Below are 15,411 nucleotides of genomic sequence, written 5' to 3'. Positions count from 1 at the left end.
CACTGTGTCGGTAGCAGTGAGTTAAGGTCAAGCAATTACTACATTAGTGCTAATGTAAGAGGGCTATGAATACTAAATAAACAACCAGTCACAAGCGTTGGTCCCCATATAAAACCAAGACACGCGTACGCACGGCACCACCCGTCGTTAGTGCTCAATACTAAATCGGTATTGAAGTACATAATGCGTATAATCATTGGTCTTCTACGGACTGCAATCGCAAACGAGACGTGAATGAGCCGTTGGTAATCACCGGTAAATTGACGGCCATTCTGCGACCCGTCTGCCCGGCCTACACGCCAAATGTTATTAGGAGTGTAAGCGCAGCATGCCCGGGCGTTGGCAAAAATAAATGAATTAATCAAACAGGCAAAAGGTAGCACTCGTTTCAGATCAATTCAATGTCAATTTACCTATTAATACAACGGCGCGATTTACGCCAGAAACTGTGTTAAGTGGAATGAATAACCCCAGGCAACAGTTGAACGCCCAGACCTGTTTGTCAACAGTTTGTTCTCTCGCAAATCAAATGGTTAGGCGGGTATGATTAGTAAGCGATAGTATAGAAGCATCGCCCTTATTCTACGAGTACTTTATTTAGGCAAAGACCAGTGGCTTATGTACTCGACTGGTTGCAGTATAGCGATAGCACGATGTCATGAAAAGCAATCGTTCACGCCCATTTGCCACGTATAAGAGCTGACTAGACTTGCCGGACGCTGCCAACTACCGACAAACTCAGCGCTACCCATCTGTGGCATTTATGGGGTGGTAAAAGTTTCTCAAAGAATTAATTAATGTTAACTGAGACTTGGATTAAAGCCCTAATATAAAACAATAAACATATTGTTAATAGCAGTCAACTGTAAGTACAAAGTCACGAAGGATTTCGACAGTTTATAAGAATCGTCTCGATTTGGACATTCCAATTGCGTTTAGTCAGTTGCTGAATTAACTTGGACTCTTCGTTGCATTTGACGTAATAACTAATCGGGAGCAATTCTCTTCTTGTTGTTACCGTTCCCGGCATTACACCTCGTGTCTCCTGGCAGTTTAACATCATCAATTTGAAAACTGCATTGACGTTTTTCAGGATCTGTACCAAGAGTCGCCTTTTGAGAATCGTAATCTTGCGGGTGACCCCAAGTTTGGTATAAAAGAACCCTGAAATAAGTCAACGCCATTTTCTGTAACGCCACACTTCGTCGACATGTATAAATATATTTTGTGTCCGTGTCATGACGGGTCCGTTCATCTTGGCCCAATTTCATAAAGCTGCTTAGCACAAAATTTTGCTTAGCGAGAAATTTCCTCCTTGATAAAAACAGGATTACCAACCAAATTTCCATTTGTTGCATATTGCGTGTTACTGGTAATCAGCTGTGGTTTGCTTATCCTGAATATCACGTGGAACTTTGGTTGATTATCCTGTTTTTATCAAAGGAAGACGTTTCATGTTAAGCAAATTTGTGTGCTTAGCAGCTCTATGAAATTGGGCCCGGTGTTTTGAAAGAACATCGGTGAGAAGTAGTAAACTTACGATGGCGAATTAAAAATTAAAGTCACCAGGAAATATATGTGTTTTTTTTCTTCAAACATGAGAGCATATGTTTATGATCAACAAAATATTTTTTATAGTAATTGTTTGTAACGATTGATATGTTTTAAACATAGATAAAGTTGTTTGGGGTGACTCCGCCTACCCCTTTTGTGACGTCAATCGAGGCAGACATTGCCTCGTTCTAACATCAAACACACGTACGTGCAATTACATGCAAGTCATACAGTCGTGAGTTTGTACGTTTCGAAAAAGAAAATTGCATTTTTTCGGCAATGTCGACCAGGTGTATTGCTGCTGGATGCAGCAAAACAACTAAAGATGGGGTCAGTTTGCAAAGTGGTACAGTCCGACGTCTTTTCCAGGGCGGTGCAGCAAACACTTCAAACCGTCTTGCTTCGAGAATCCGGTCAAACCACACATTTTAAAATGAAGAGAAAAGTTCTTTCCTAAAACATGACGCAATCCCAACAATTTTTCCAGCTAGTGGCAAGTCGAAGAAGGTACCTGAAAGACGTGATGAACCTAAAGGTGCATTTTAAAAAATCGGGTATTGTTTCAACTTTTAGGGCATGTTTTTAGCTTGCGCCAAGCGTCACTATCTTTTGATGGCACTGCATGCGATTCACCGTGCTGGGTAATCCGAGTGGACCGTCCGCACAGCAGCCATACAGTGCGTGCAGTCTGCACCGTGACCGTAGTTCTGTACAGTAGGCATCATACTGATAAGGTACTCAGACGTAGTGTACGGGGCCAGACTACAAATTTCCTCTTCATATAGACCTTTCTTTTGTCGATCAACAAACCGCCTTGGTTGGCATGGTCGGCCGAATGTTAGTAAAACACTAAATCGTAAAAACAAATGTTTAAACAATATTCAACATTTTCTGCTAACTTTCAATTAAAAAAAAATACCTCTCATAATTAGTTGTTTTGTTTTAAACAAAATCGACAAATTTGGTTACATTATCACCAAAAATAGCAATCTTTTCTTGATTTGCACTTATGGCTTTTCATAGTTTTCCAATCTGGGTTGGCAAAAGCTCGGGCTGTGACGTTGCAAAAGAAAGGTCTATATCGCGCCTCGATTGACGTCAGGAACAACGCCCTCTTGGGACAGGCCTGCTTTTAAATTTGTAAATAAAATGGGAACTAATTTTTTTTTAACCTTAGTAAACTGTTTATTCATATTCCACTCGTCAAGACACATATTTTAATGACAAAAGCTTTCTTTTGACAAAATACCACTTCCAGGTGACTTTAAGTTGACCTTTTTTTATAAAATAGAACTAGAAAGAATGCACTTCCGGGACTCGTTGCCGAAGATTGTGCGCCTTCTGCTTACAAAAAGCATTTTTCTATGAAATGAAAATCGTCGGAGAGAGGTTTTAAAAGATGTACAATGGTTCATACAAAATAATAATGCCTCGTAAAAGTGTGGGTTTAATATTTTTAGTGAGAAGTTACCCCTTTTCTCAAAAACTACATTACTTCAGAGGGAGCCATTTCTCATAATGTTTTACACTATCAACAGCTCTCCATTGCTCTTTACCAAGCAAGTTCGTAGCTAACACATATTTTGAGTGATTATCAATAGTGTTCAGTGTCTTTTTATAGACACTTAAAAGACGTTACATAAGCATGAGAATTTTAAAGCTCTAAACTTGAATGAGTATAAAAACAAACACCAGTCTGAAACCACGGGTTTGATATTACTATTGTGAAACGTATGGAGGGCAAATCAATTCGCTAGCTGATTCGCTATTATAACGAGGAGTTTTGTTAGTAAACCAGCTTCTATTTGAGTAAAAACAGTTTGTTTTTTTTACTTTGCTTATCATGTTTTTGTTTCAATGGTAGGCCTAATCATTGATGATTTTTGCTGTTTGCCCTTAAAAACCTGTGTATAAAAAGCACTTTAGCCCTATTTATCCTCAGTATTCTCAGCCGAGTTCTGTTGAAAAAAACACATGAAACGCTCTGGTGGGATTCCAACCCATGACCTTTTCCACACAGCAGATAAATGTCTATAAATAAGCCTGAGCACTATACAAAGTAACCCCTGGGAAAGCCCCGGCCCAATTTCAGGCCCGCCGGGAGGTATTTCAAAGTTGGGGGGGGGGGGGGGGGCACAAACAATTTCCAACATAGGGTTGTTTGGATCAGCAGATCCGAGAAGGTAGAGTCCAAATCCCTTTGTTTTTTTGTGTGAAAACGTGAGAAAAGCTGCTTTCAAGACGCATATTGTGATACTGACTTGAAGGGCAATTCTGAGATTTTCTTATCGGAGGGGGTGAAAGTGTCTGATGAAAAAATCAACCCCTTGTAAGAATTCCCCTCATAAAAGTTATTGGGAAACACTAATTCATGCAATTGTAAACACGGGGACCCAGTTACGGGGAGGATCTTGCATAATTAAAAATGGGGGCGGAACCATTTTAGCATTGGACCTATCCAAAGGCCTAGCTATGCCCAGGCCCGCCTGGCAGATCTGTGGGAGGTACATGAATGTGCAGACCTCCAAAAAGCTTTGTAAATGTGGGTATTCTATGTGACAAATTAATATAAAAAAATGAACAAATTTGGTTGAAACACTTTTGTTGTGGACCGGCTGAATATGGACATCTGTGAGTACATGTGTATGGGACCTTGTGGATGTTTTCTTTCTTTCTGGATGCAGCTGGGGAAAACAAATGTCCACTTAAATTAGGCATGCGAATGAAGTTGCAGGAAAACGAAATACAAAAATAACAAGTGTTTTCAAAATAAGGAACTAAATAGCGAACGCAAATCGTGAAGCTCTTACGGCGTGGGGCCCGGGTCCGTGGCCCCTTTAGGGTCCCGGTAAAATTTCAAGTCGTAGATTCATGTCGTAGATTCAGACAACTTCTGAGACATTTTGTGTAATTTTAAACTCATCTGAAATGTTTCAAAAGCCCGCGTGCTGTACTCACTAGCGCGCATAAAAAAGGAAACACGGTTTTCGAAAATATCTAAAGACCCCCCCCCCCCCCCAGAAAAACAGACCTTCGCAAACTTGCGTTCATGAACGGCGGCCCTGCCAATTTCATACAGTTGCTTTATAGGCAGTGGACACTATTGGTAATTGTCAAAGACTAGCCTTCACAGTTGGTGTATCTCAACATATGCATAAAATAACAAACCTGTGAAAATTTGCGCTCAATCCGTCATCGAACTTGCGACATAGTAATAAAAAAACACCCTTGTCACACGAAGTTGTGTGCGTTTAGATGGTTGATTTCGAGACCTCAAAATCTGAGGTCTCGAAATCAAATTCGTGGAAAATTACTTCTTTCTCGAAAACTATGGCACTTCAGAGGGAGCTGTTTCTCACAATGTTTTATACCATCAATCTCTCCCCATTACTCGTCACCGAAAGGTTTTATGCTGATAAGTATTTTGAGTATTAAATTACCAATAGTGTCCACTGCCTTTTAAGCAAAACATATTGCTTCATATTGTCTGCTACGCAGAAATGAGCAGGATACCAGTCATACCATGTACATGCGACATGTTGGTTTGACTGGTAACCTTGTTCTATAATATACAAATATTGACTGCTTCGAGTGCTATGGTTAAAACTATGACTCCCGAGGTTATCCCCGGAGCGTTTTATTTTCCCGAGGCGAAGCCGAGAGAAAATAGAACGGTCCGGGGATCACCGAGGGAGTCATGGTTTTAATTATAACACACCTCTTGCGTGTTCTGTATTCTGGTTGGCTGAAACACGGTCACGTGGGATGAACTATTATAGGCTAGTGATCGCGCGCGCGTGTATTGCGGGAATAGTACCACAGCGGGCACTAGTCTTTGCAAATAGTGCCCGCGGTAACAGCGCCCTCTCTTGACTTGAACCGTGAACGACAACTACCAAACTCCTTTTTCTGTTCTATTTGACATTTAAGACAGAGCTGTGTTATAAAACACATATTGACTGACACAATTCGGTAACTAGTGTACGTCTATTCCCCCTCGGGCCAATGAGTGACCAGAAGAGGGGCCCATCTGGTCGCTCTTCTGGTCACAGTCTCCCTCGTGGGAATAGACGTATACTAGTTACCTCGTTGCCAGTCCATATGTGTATACCATTGCAGGAGTAAAAGCAGTCAATATTTGTTTTATAACACCCCAAACATTTCTAAATACTTTACTATTTTATTACTTACCTGAATGCTTCAATCCATGTTTTTTTTTTTTTTTTTTTGAGCGTGTAGACATAATGACTCTTTTGGCCAATAATCGGGGAAATTACTCCCTTAATTTATTTATTAAACAACAGTAATTAAATCGTTTTTCTTTTGGTTTGTTTCAAAAAGTTTAACGTGCTGCTGGGCCTAATTTTAGAGCCGCCTAACGTAAGCAAATGTTTGTGCTTACTGTATAATAGCAGAAACATTTTCTACGGTGTAAAACGTACTCACAGGTTAACAAGAAATACATTAAGCACCAAAATGTATGCCCTTTCGTGTGCTTATTACGGTTAGCAGCGCTGTGAAATGGAAATCGTACAGTAAGCACAAAATCGGCAGTTAAGCAGCTCCTATGAAATTGAGCTTTGGGCCCAATTTCATAGGAGCTGCGAAGCACACAAATTTGCTAAGCATGACATTTCTTCCTTGATAAAAACAGGATTACCAACCAAATTTCCATTTGTTGCATATTGCTTGTTACTGGTAATCAGCTGTTGTTTGCTTATCCTAAAAGTCAAGTGGATAATTATTAATTGGTTGGTAATCCTGTTTTTATCAACTTAGGGAAAAAATTTCATGCTAAGCAAATTATTGTACTTAGCAGCTCTATGAAATTGGGCTCTGGTCATCATATCAGTAGACAAAACACTGAGACACAAACACGGTGAAGCGGTTTTGCTGAAGGGCGCCCTCTGTTCTTAGTTTATACCAACGAAGACACCTACTACTAAGGCTCCTTGTTAACTAATGACTTTCTATCCACGTCGAAACTTGTCCGGAAGGATCCGTGTTGGCTCCGTAATCATCAACACGGAAACAAACTGCGTTGCTTTCACATTATCTCTGGGCGAAATTAGTTTTGGGTTACACGTCTAACTTTCACACTGCAAGGTCTTTCAAGTGGGACGCATCACGACGCAACGTGTTGAAGTGTGGTGTGTACTGGCGCTGTGATACTTTTTTAAGCTTACAACGAATTTATTTTTTCTACGAGGCTATTTTTCTTCACGGGCTTAATGGACACCTTTGGTAATATTATTGTCAAAGACCAATCTTCTCACTTGGGTTATCTCAACATAGTCATACAATAGCAAACCTGTGAAAATTGAAACTCAATTTGACATCGAAGTTGCGAGAAAACAATGGAAGATTAAACGCCACTAATGCACAGATGCTTGATTTAAAGACCTCAATATCAAATTCTGAGGTCTCTAAATCAAATTCAATTATTTGAGTGAGAAATTACTTCTTTCCCAAAAACTACGTTACTTCAGAAGGAGCTGTTTCTCACATTTTTGTTTATACTTTCAACAGTATTAGTCGTTACTAAGTAAGGTTTTATGCTAATCATTATTTTGAGTAATTACCAAAAGTGTCCAGTGCCTTTAAAAACTACTGCGCCTAGCACACCCAACATGGATCGTAAAATGAACCCAAAGGTGTTCACATCTACGGCTTGCGATCCGGCCGTGTTGAAACTTTCGGCACGGATCGAGATTTATCAAACCACCTCCGAGCAGGGTTGGTTTCAACACGGATAAAGCGTCCATCCGGATCGACACCGTGGTGAAAAGTTGTTGTGAAAAGGTTGTCAACATTACATCGTATCCGTGTTCAACATTGAAAACAAATTCTGGTGTGATTAAAAGGCATTTTAGACTGATCCCCTCGACATTGGTTTTACACAACCAGTGAAAGTTTCATTGGATACAATGAGTTCATTAGATAAATGTGCAGTGACAACTATGTGATTGACAGCTGCAGTTCAGGTCGCCTGCATGCAACAGCGTGCATTTTGTTTTTGTAGGGACTGCGAATCTCCATGTGAAAATGAATGCGAGGTCAAGGGTGATTATGAACGGGAATTGTCGTGTATATATATGGCACAAAGCAGATATCTGTGCAAGGGAATCGTTTCTCAACATGTTTACACCACTTGTTTTTTGTTATACATTTGTATCAAGCTGCAGCGCTTCTTTACCGATAGACTTGGTTCCAAGTCTTTGATCGTAGCTTTTGAGTCGTCCTGATAGCCGCTACAAACAGCGCCCTCTTGTGATTAACCTTCATCATTAAGCCTACGATCAAAGGGCGCGTGATAGCTAATAATGTGGATGCGTTTTTCGTGGCTGAAATGCAGAAGAATAACCGCGATCTAAGACATGAATCAAGTCTACTTTACGGATGGAATGTTTTACTTTGGAATGCTTTCCCACATGCCATCAGGATCGCCAATGATAAGGGAATAAAAGGGTAGCGCCGATATCCTAAACTGTCGTCTGAAAAACTGGCAGGGTCCAGGGTTTCCTTGCCGTGCGATTTATCCGCACGGCCACGACTCTGGAAGGTTTTAAACGACAGTTTAAGAACGCGTCATTACTTTTTTATTCCCCGTTCATGAATGCCTTTTTGGTTAAAAGGTGTAACAAAGTAAGAAACTCTGTAAAACTTATCCGTTGTCCTGCGTCCTTGAGCTCTGTACGTATGTTGCACTTTTATGACTGAGACAGTTTTCGGATACAGGTGTATGCAATCGTACGCGGAGTACGATCCCCGTTTTTATGGCTTAAAATGGCACGGCGAGACCGATCACCCCTGAGAACGAGGTTGTGGGCTAACCCGCACAAACGTATCCGAAAGCAACCGTTTATAAACAGCTCCAGCTGGTCATTATCAACCGTTTAAACACCCCCACGTGACGCGCTCTCCACCAACAGGAATAGCGAAACTGTCTGAGGTTTTTATGAATACACGTTCTGCCAAATTGGTTGAACTCTAGGAACGGCAGCTTTTGTCCTAAGTCAGATTGACTTAGTTGTTATTGGCTTAAGGGGCCATTCGTAACAGTCAACGTTTAAGCATTTCGACCTTTTTTTTTTTAATCGTGGGTGGGTGGGTCAAAAGAAATAAAACTGAAAATCGATTTCGGAAAATAAGCAGCCAGTTTAACCACTAGCCTATTCTATTTCGCACGAAATCGAATGCTACTAAAAAAGGGTCATTCGGTTTCATTTTAAGAATAGTCAAATGTACTTATACGTCATTCAATTTAACAAAATAATTGTTCAATTTAACAATTCATCGTAGCTGCATTCCAATTCGCATGATTTTTTTAAAGCATGCGTTAAGGCATTCAATTTCATTTTGGGGCAGTCAATTCTGGAATTATTTGTGCAGTCTTAAAAACGCTTGGTTAACTTGTGTTTCCTTACGAATGTTAAAGGTTTGTTGTCCATTATTTTGGCACTCTTGAACATTATATGCCAAGATGTCTGGCACGCCAACAGATTGACGGTTGGCGAAAATTTACCCAAAAAGAACATTTAAAAAAAAAAAAAAAAAAAAAAATCTCTCCCGAAAAAAATAAAGAAGGGAAAAAACTTTATGGGGCCCCAGGTGAAGTCTACTGGAAACATAAAAACAAAAAATAATGTTCGCTTGATTTTAAAGGGAAGTTACGAAACAGTTGCCTTTAATTTTACAGTTTATCTGTTTATTCGTATTTCTTTAGTCGTATACTTATTTGAATCCTCGTTTAGCGAAATTGATTGCCTCTTTACGAAATTGAAAATGATTAAATCAGCAAAATCTCTAGTCGAACCAGCTTTGCTAAATTGAATGATGATTGTGTGTCATAAAAAAGAATTAGTGTGCTAGACGAAATTGAATGACCGAATTCTGAATTTGAAACGCAGTAAAAACCGTTAAGGCAAAGTAGCTTTAATTCGAATGCCTGAAAATGAAATTGGCTGCTCATTTTCCGAAATTAACCTATATTTTGTAAAGAAATCAATGTTAGGCCTATATCGAAATGTTTTATTATTTAACATTGACTATTATCAATGGAACAGACTCAACAGACTCAACTCCGTTGTAGTATTTATTAACTAACCAATTACATAAAGGGGTAGCGACCTTTTTTTTTTCTTCTTCAATTAGGTTATAATCCACATGGTGGTTAAAGTGAGTTAACATGCTACCGGCATTAACATTACGTAATGCACAAATTTGAGTAATTTCTCAATCTACCTTGTTTCACATTATTATGTTTTATATTTTCGGAAATGTAAATGTACGTAGGGATTTAGCTGCGAATCTTCACATGACATGGACGGGGTTTGACGTAGGCTCAATATGAAAATCACGAGCCTCGAAGTGTGACGTCAGAGTTTCACATAGAGATACGCAGTCAAATTCTGTCGCGGACGTGATTGGAGTGTGCTGTTTGGGCATCTATGGAAAGCTCTAACACTGACTGTGCACGTTTATCCTTTGATATGACTTTATCCGATGGAGTCACTGGATCTGAAGAGCACGTACCTGTCTTTATCCTTTGGGGAAAGACAGGGGACAAGTCTACATCAACTACAGCGGAACCGCTTCGTAGTCAACAGGGGGCGCTATAACAATAACGAAAATTCACGGTGCACCGTGAATATTGTGGCACAAGGATGCTTCAGTTTCTGCAGCTGGTCTTGGCCGAACTGAGAAGGAATAAAATGAATTGATGCTCTTTTGGATGGTGATCTCACTCCAGATGAGCTGACTTTATTTATTCGTAGTCATCACTCATTGACAAGTCTTTTGAGTGCAATTGTCTTCCTTATCAATTTGGACGCAATTAAATTAACCATAGATATATAAAAAGAAATAAAGTAACAAATGTAAAAAATGCTAATAAACTATGATTTATTATTAATTTGTCTTTGTGGTTTTCCTCTATTTGTCTTTAACGTCCCTTATGCTTCCGTAGATTTACACTGCCTTCAATAACTAACCCAACTTGAACTGTTAATCGTTGTTTCCTGGTGAGTTCATCATGCAAGTCTGTATTAAGGCATGGTTAATTTTGCTGAACACTATCCATTCAAAAAATGGTCCAAACAGAATATGGATAGAGCTGAGGCACTTGAGAGCCAAGAAAACACACAAATTACATCAACAAAAAATCAAGGTGCCCACGATCAGAGAAAGTATAATGTAACTATGTTCATGTTTATGCATGCGGTGCGGTTCAGACACCATAACGTGGTACTACTTTTTTAAGTAGGCCCACGTTTGAATATTGTGCAATAAAACATTGAACATAAACTTTACATTATACTTGTATTACCAATTCAGAGCAATGGCAGCCATGTGATCCATGCAATATGCATTATTATGTGGGGACATACTCCACCTAGCTAGCTTATTGGCCTATGATTGCACCACAGAGCATCCAGAATGCAAATTTGTACTAGGTCCTTATAGGCATGAACACGTTTGGTCAAATACCAGTATTCTCACTTGGTGTATCCTAACATTATGCATGCGGTATCAGGCCTGTGAAAATTTTGACTCAATCGGTCATTGAAGTTGAAAGAAAATGGTGAAAGAAAAAACACCCTTGTTGTATAAAACAGGCAAGATGCCTTCTATTATTTTGGTGAGAAATTACCTCTTTCTCAAAAAGAACGTTACTTCAGAACGAGTCGTTTCTTACAATGTGTTATGCTATCAACAGGCCTCCGTTGCTCGTTACCAAGTAAGATTTTATTTAAATGTCCAAAGACCCCACGCCATAATAGGCTATACTCGTTCCGCACACACATGCTCCATCTTTAATAAGTTTTCCGAAATCCCCCCCCCCTAAAAAAAGAGGGGGGATGGAAACGGAGATCATCTACGACCTAAATCATTTCCGGGCCCTAAAGCGGGCCCTGGACCCCACGCCGTAAAATAATGTTATGACTTACGATGCCCCCCCCCCATCTTTCGGACAGATTGACGCCCCATCCGAACTATCAATCTTTGTGATCTCAGCCGCTACTCAGTCATACCACGGCCATACAGTATTAACGGGCTTTCATATGAACAAATTTCTCCATTAACTTTTTAAAGGGTTCAGTCTGTCAATAAAATTATTTCTAAAAATGTTAAGAAGGGCAAAACACAAGGGAGTACGGGGGCCAAGCCCCTGATGTATTGCCAAAATTCCGGCTCAGTGGAAATGTGCTGAAATTACAACCATTCCAAAAAAAGCGACCTATAACCGTCAGTTATCTCAGGCAAAAACCCATTACCAGCAAAAATTGCTGGAACATCCAAAATGGTTGTTTAAAGATCTAGCGCGGCGAAATTTATACAAATCAGTTTGGGGAACCAACATAAGCTACTTGCCATTACCAAATCAAATGTTTTCACTTCAATTGAATGCCAATGCTAATCCTCAAAAGTTACCCCGTTTTGTTAACTTATTATTCGAAAGCATTTGATAGAATCGACCATTAAATCCTAATAAGGAAGTTAATTGGCGTATCATCCGGGATCTTATAGCTGGTCCCAACTCATGACTGAGTTAATAATGAATGGTATTCATAAAAGTTTATAAGTCTGACAAAGTTTCCCAGATTTAAGGGGAACAAGACAATGTTTCCTAGATTTAAGGGGAACAAGACAATGTTTCCCAGATTTAAAGGGAACAAGACAATGTTTCCCAGATTTAAGGGGAACAAGACAATGTTTCCCAGATTTAAGGGGAACAAGACAATGTTTCCCAGATTTAAAGGGAACAAGACAATGTTTCCCAGATTTAAGGGGAACAACACAATGTTTCCCAGATTTAAGGGGAACAAGACAATGTTTCCCAGATTTAAGGGGAACAAGACAATGTTTCCCAGATTTAAAGGGAACAAGACAATGTTTCCCAGATTTAAGGGGAACAAGACAATGTTTCCCAGATTTAAGGGGAACAAGACAATGTTTCCAAGATTTAAGGGGAACAACACAATGTTTCCCAGATTTAAAGGGAACAAGACAATGTTTCCCAGATTTAAAGGGAACAACACAATGTTTCCAAGATTTAAGGGGAACAAGACAATGTTTCCCAGATTTAAGGGGAACAAGACAATGTTTCCCAGATTTAAGGGGAACAACACAATGTTTCCCAGATTTAAGGGGAACAAGACAATGTTTCCCAGATTTAAGGGGAACAAGAACTATCATTGGAATCTTTCTCAAAGTGAGTCACTCATTATCAGAACCTTCAGAACTTTTCAGAAAGTTATACTTAATGAAAACGCCTGGAGTGGCTTATATACATTTAGTTTGTCATGCATGCGGCAGGCTACCTACATTTTTAAAGTGTGCTTTTGGGTCAGATCTCAGGTCTATGGCATCCAGTCTGGGTTTGAAGTACTTTTCGGTTGTCTTCATGTCAGCTGGTATGAGATTCTGGTACCCACAGTCTGAACCCGGCTTGTCTATACAAGGACGCCCCCACCGTCAATCAATTCTGTCCCCCCTCTTGTAGACTGAAAGTGTAAACAAAGGTTAATGGCTGACGTTTCGACCCTCACACAGTCTTTCTAAAAGGCTAAAATGAATACAATCTGGTTGCTCATTTTCATTCAATATGCTCCACTTTTGGAGAACTACAATGTATAATATGTCTAGTGTGGGCTGCTATAGAGGTGCGCAAGGGTATTATTCGGGTGACCCCTGACATGAGCTAATCGTAGGCTAGACTGGGCCCCTGTCTTTATCCGCAAGCTGTTCTATTTCGCACGAAATCGAGTGCTACTGACAACGGTCATTCGATTTCGTGTTATGATTAGTCAAATGTAATGTTGCGTCAATCAATTTAACAAAATAATCATTCAATTTAACAATTCATCAAAACAACATTCAAATTCGCAGACGCTTCTTGGGGCGTGTTTGTCACGAAAAAGAATGTCGATACGCTAAATTGAACAGAGGGCTAAAGGAATTTGACTCGACTCAAAACGAAGTTGAATGCGAATTCTGAATTTGCATCGCAGTAACAACTGGAGAGGCAAAACAGCTTTAATTCGAACGCATGAAAATGAAACAGGCTGCTTAATTGTTGGATTCGACCGAGATAACCTATGTATAGCATATAACCTTACTTGGAAATGAGTAATGGGGAGAGGTTGATAGTATAAAACATTGTGAGCAACGACGCCCTTTGAAGTTACGTAGTTTTCGAGAAAGAAATAATTTTCCACGAAATTGATTTCGAGACCTCAAGTTTAGAATTAATTGAGGTCTCTAAATCACGCATCTTAAAGCACACATCTTCGTGTTGATTTCGAGACCTCAAGTTTAGAGTTAATTGGGGTCTTGAAATCAAGCATCTTAAAGCACACATCTTCGTGTTGATTTCGAGACCTCAAGTTTAGAATTAATTGAGGAGGTCTCGAAATCAAGCATCTTAAAGCACACAACTTCGTGTGACAAGTGTTTTTTCTTTTCTTGCATAGTTATTTGGCAACTCCGACGACCAATCAAGCTCAAATTTTCGCAGGTTTGTTATTTTATGAATATGTTGAGATACACCAAGTGAGAAGACTGGTCTTTGACAGTGCCTGATGCAGTTTATTGGTTCATTGGTATTTCTTTATTCGTACTGAGTTTAATTCTCATTATTAGCGAAATCGATTGCCTCTTTCCGAAATTGAAAATAATAAAATCAGTAAAATCTCCAGTTGAGCCAGCTTGGCTGTGTGTTGTGAAAAAGAATGACGATCTGCTAAATTGAATAGGGTGCTAAATGAAATTGAGTGCCTTAAAACGGAATTGAATGGCCGAATTCTGAATTTGAAACACAATAAGAACCGGTGAGGCAAAATTAATGGGCTTTAATTCGAGCGCCTGAAAATTAAACTGGCTGCTCACTTTCCGAAATTGACCGAGAAAACCTATATCAACAGATTTTCTTTAAAAATTTTTACATTATTTTGAGCTTACCAAAACTGTTTGCACTCCCCATCTCAACACGTGCAAATAATTATTTGTTTCAAACAACTTTTTTCAAAGGTAAATATTCCCAGGCAGTTAAAGGCAGTGGACACTATTGGTAATTGTCAAAGACTAGCCTTCACAGTTGATGTATCTCAACATATACATAAAATAACGAACCTGTGAAAATTTGAGCTCAATCGGTCATCAAAGTTCCGAGATAATAATGAAAGAAAACATCACACTTGTCACACGAAGTTGTGTGCGTTAAGATAGTTGATTTCGAGACCTCAAGTTCTAAACTTGAGGTCTCGAAATCAAATTCGGGGAAAATTACTTCTTTCTCGAAAACTATGGCACTTCAGAGGGAGCCGTTTCTCACAATGTCTTATACCATCAACCTCTCCCCATTACTCGTTACCAAGTAAGGTTTTATGATAATAATTATTTTGAGTAATTGTCAATATTTTCCACTGCCTTTAAATAAAAGTTTTTTTTTTAAACAATTGAATGCATTGGGGTAGGAAGTGCAAAGCTGTATTATTCTCAAGATAATATGCACTTTTTGAGAAAATCTCACTTTAAAAATTTAATTTTCCCATTAATTTGTGTAAAAAAAATGATTAACTCATCAGCTCACAGACTTGGAATGTCATTATGATGAAAATAAGTATGGATAGATCTACCACCTGGGGGTCAAATTTTATTTTAAGTTCAAAAACGCATAATTTTGACCTTATTTGAAATAATTATTTGACCTCACATGAAGCCGTGATATTTGAATTATTTGTATTTACCTTTCAAAAAAGTTGTTTGAAACCAATAATAATATTCTCCATTGGTGTACTCAAAATAATACACTTTTCAAGAAAATCACACTTTTACACTTTGTTTTGTTATACA

Source organism: Asterias amurensis, chromosome 15, assembly GCF_032118995.1.
Source record: "Asterias amurensis chromosome 15, ASM3211899v1".
Taxonomy (NCBI): Eukaryota; Metazoa; Echinodermata; class Asteroidea; order Forcipulatida; family Asteriidae; genus Asterias; species Asterias amurensis.
This window is presented reverse-complemented; position numbering follows the sequence as displayed.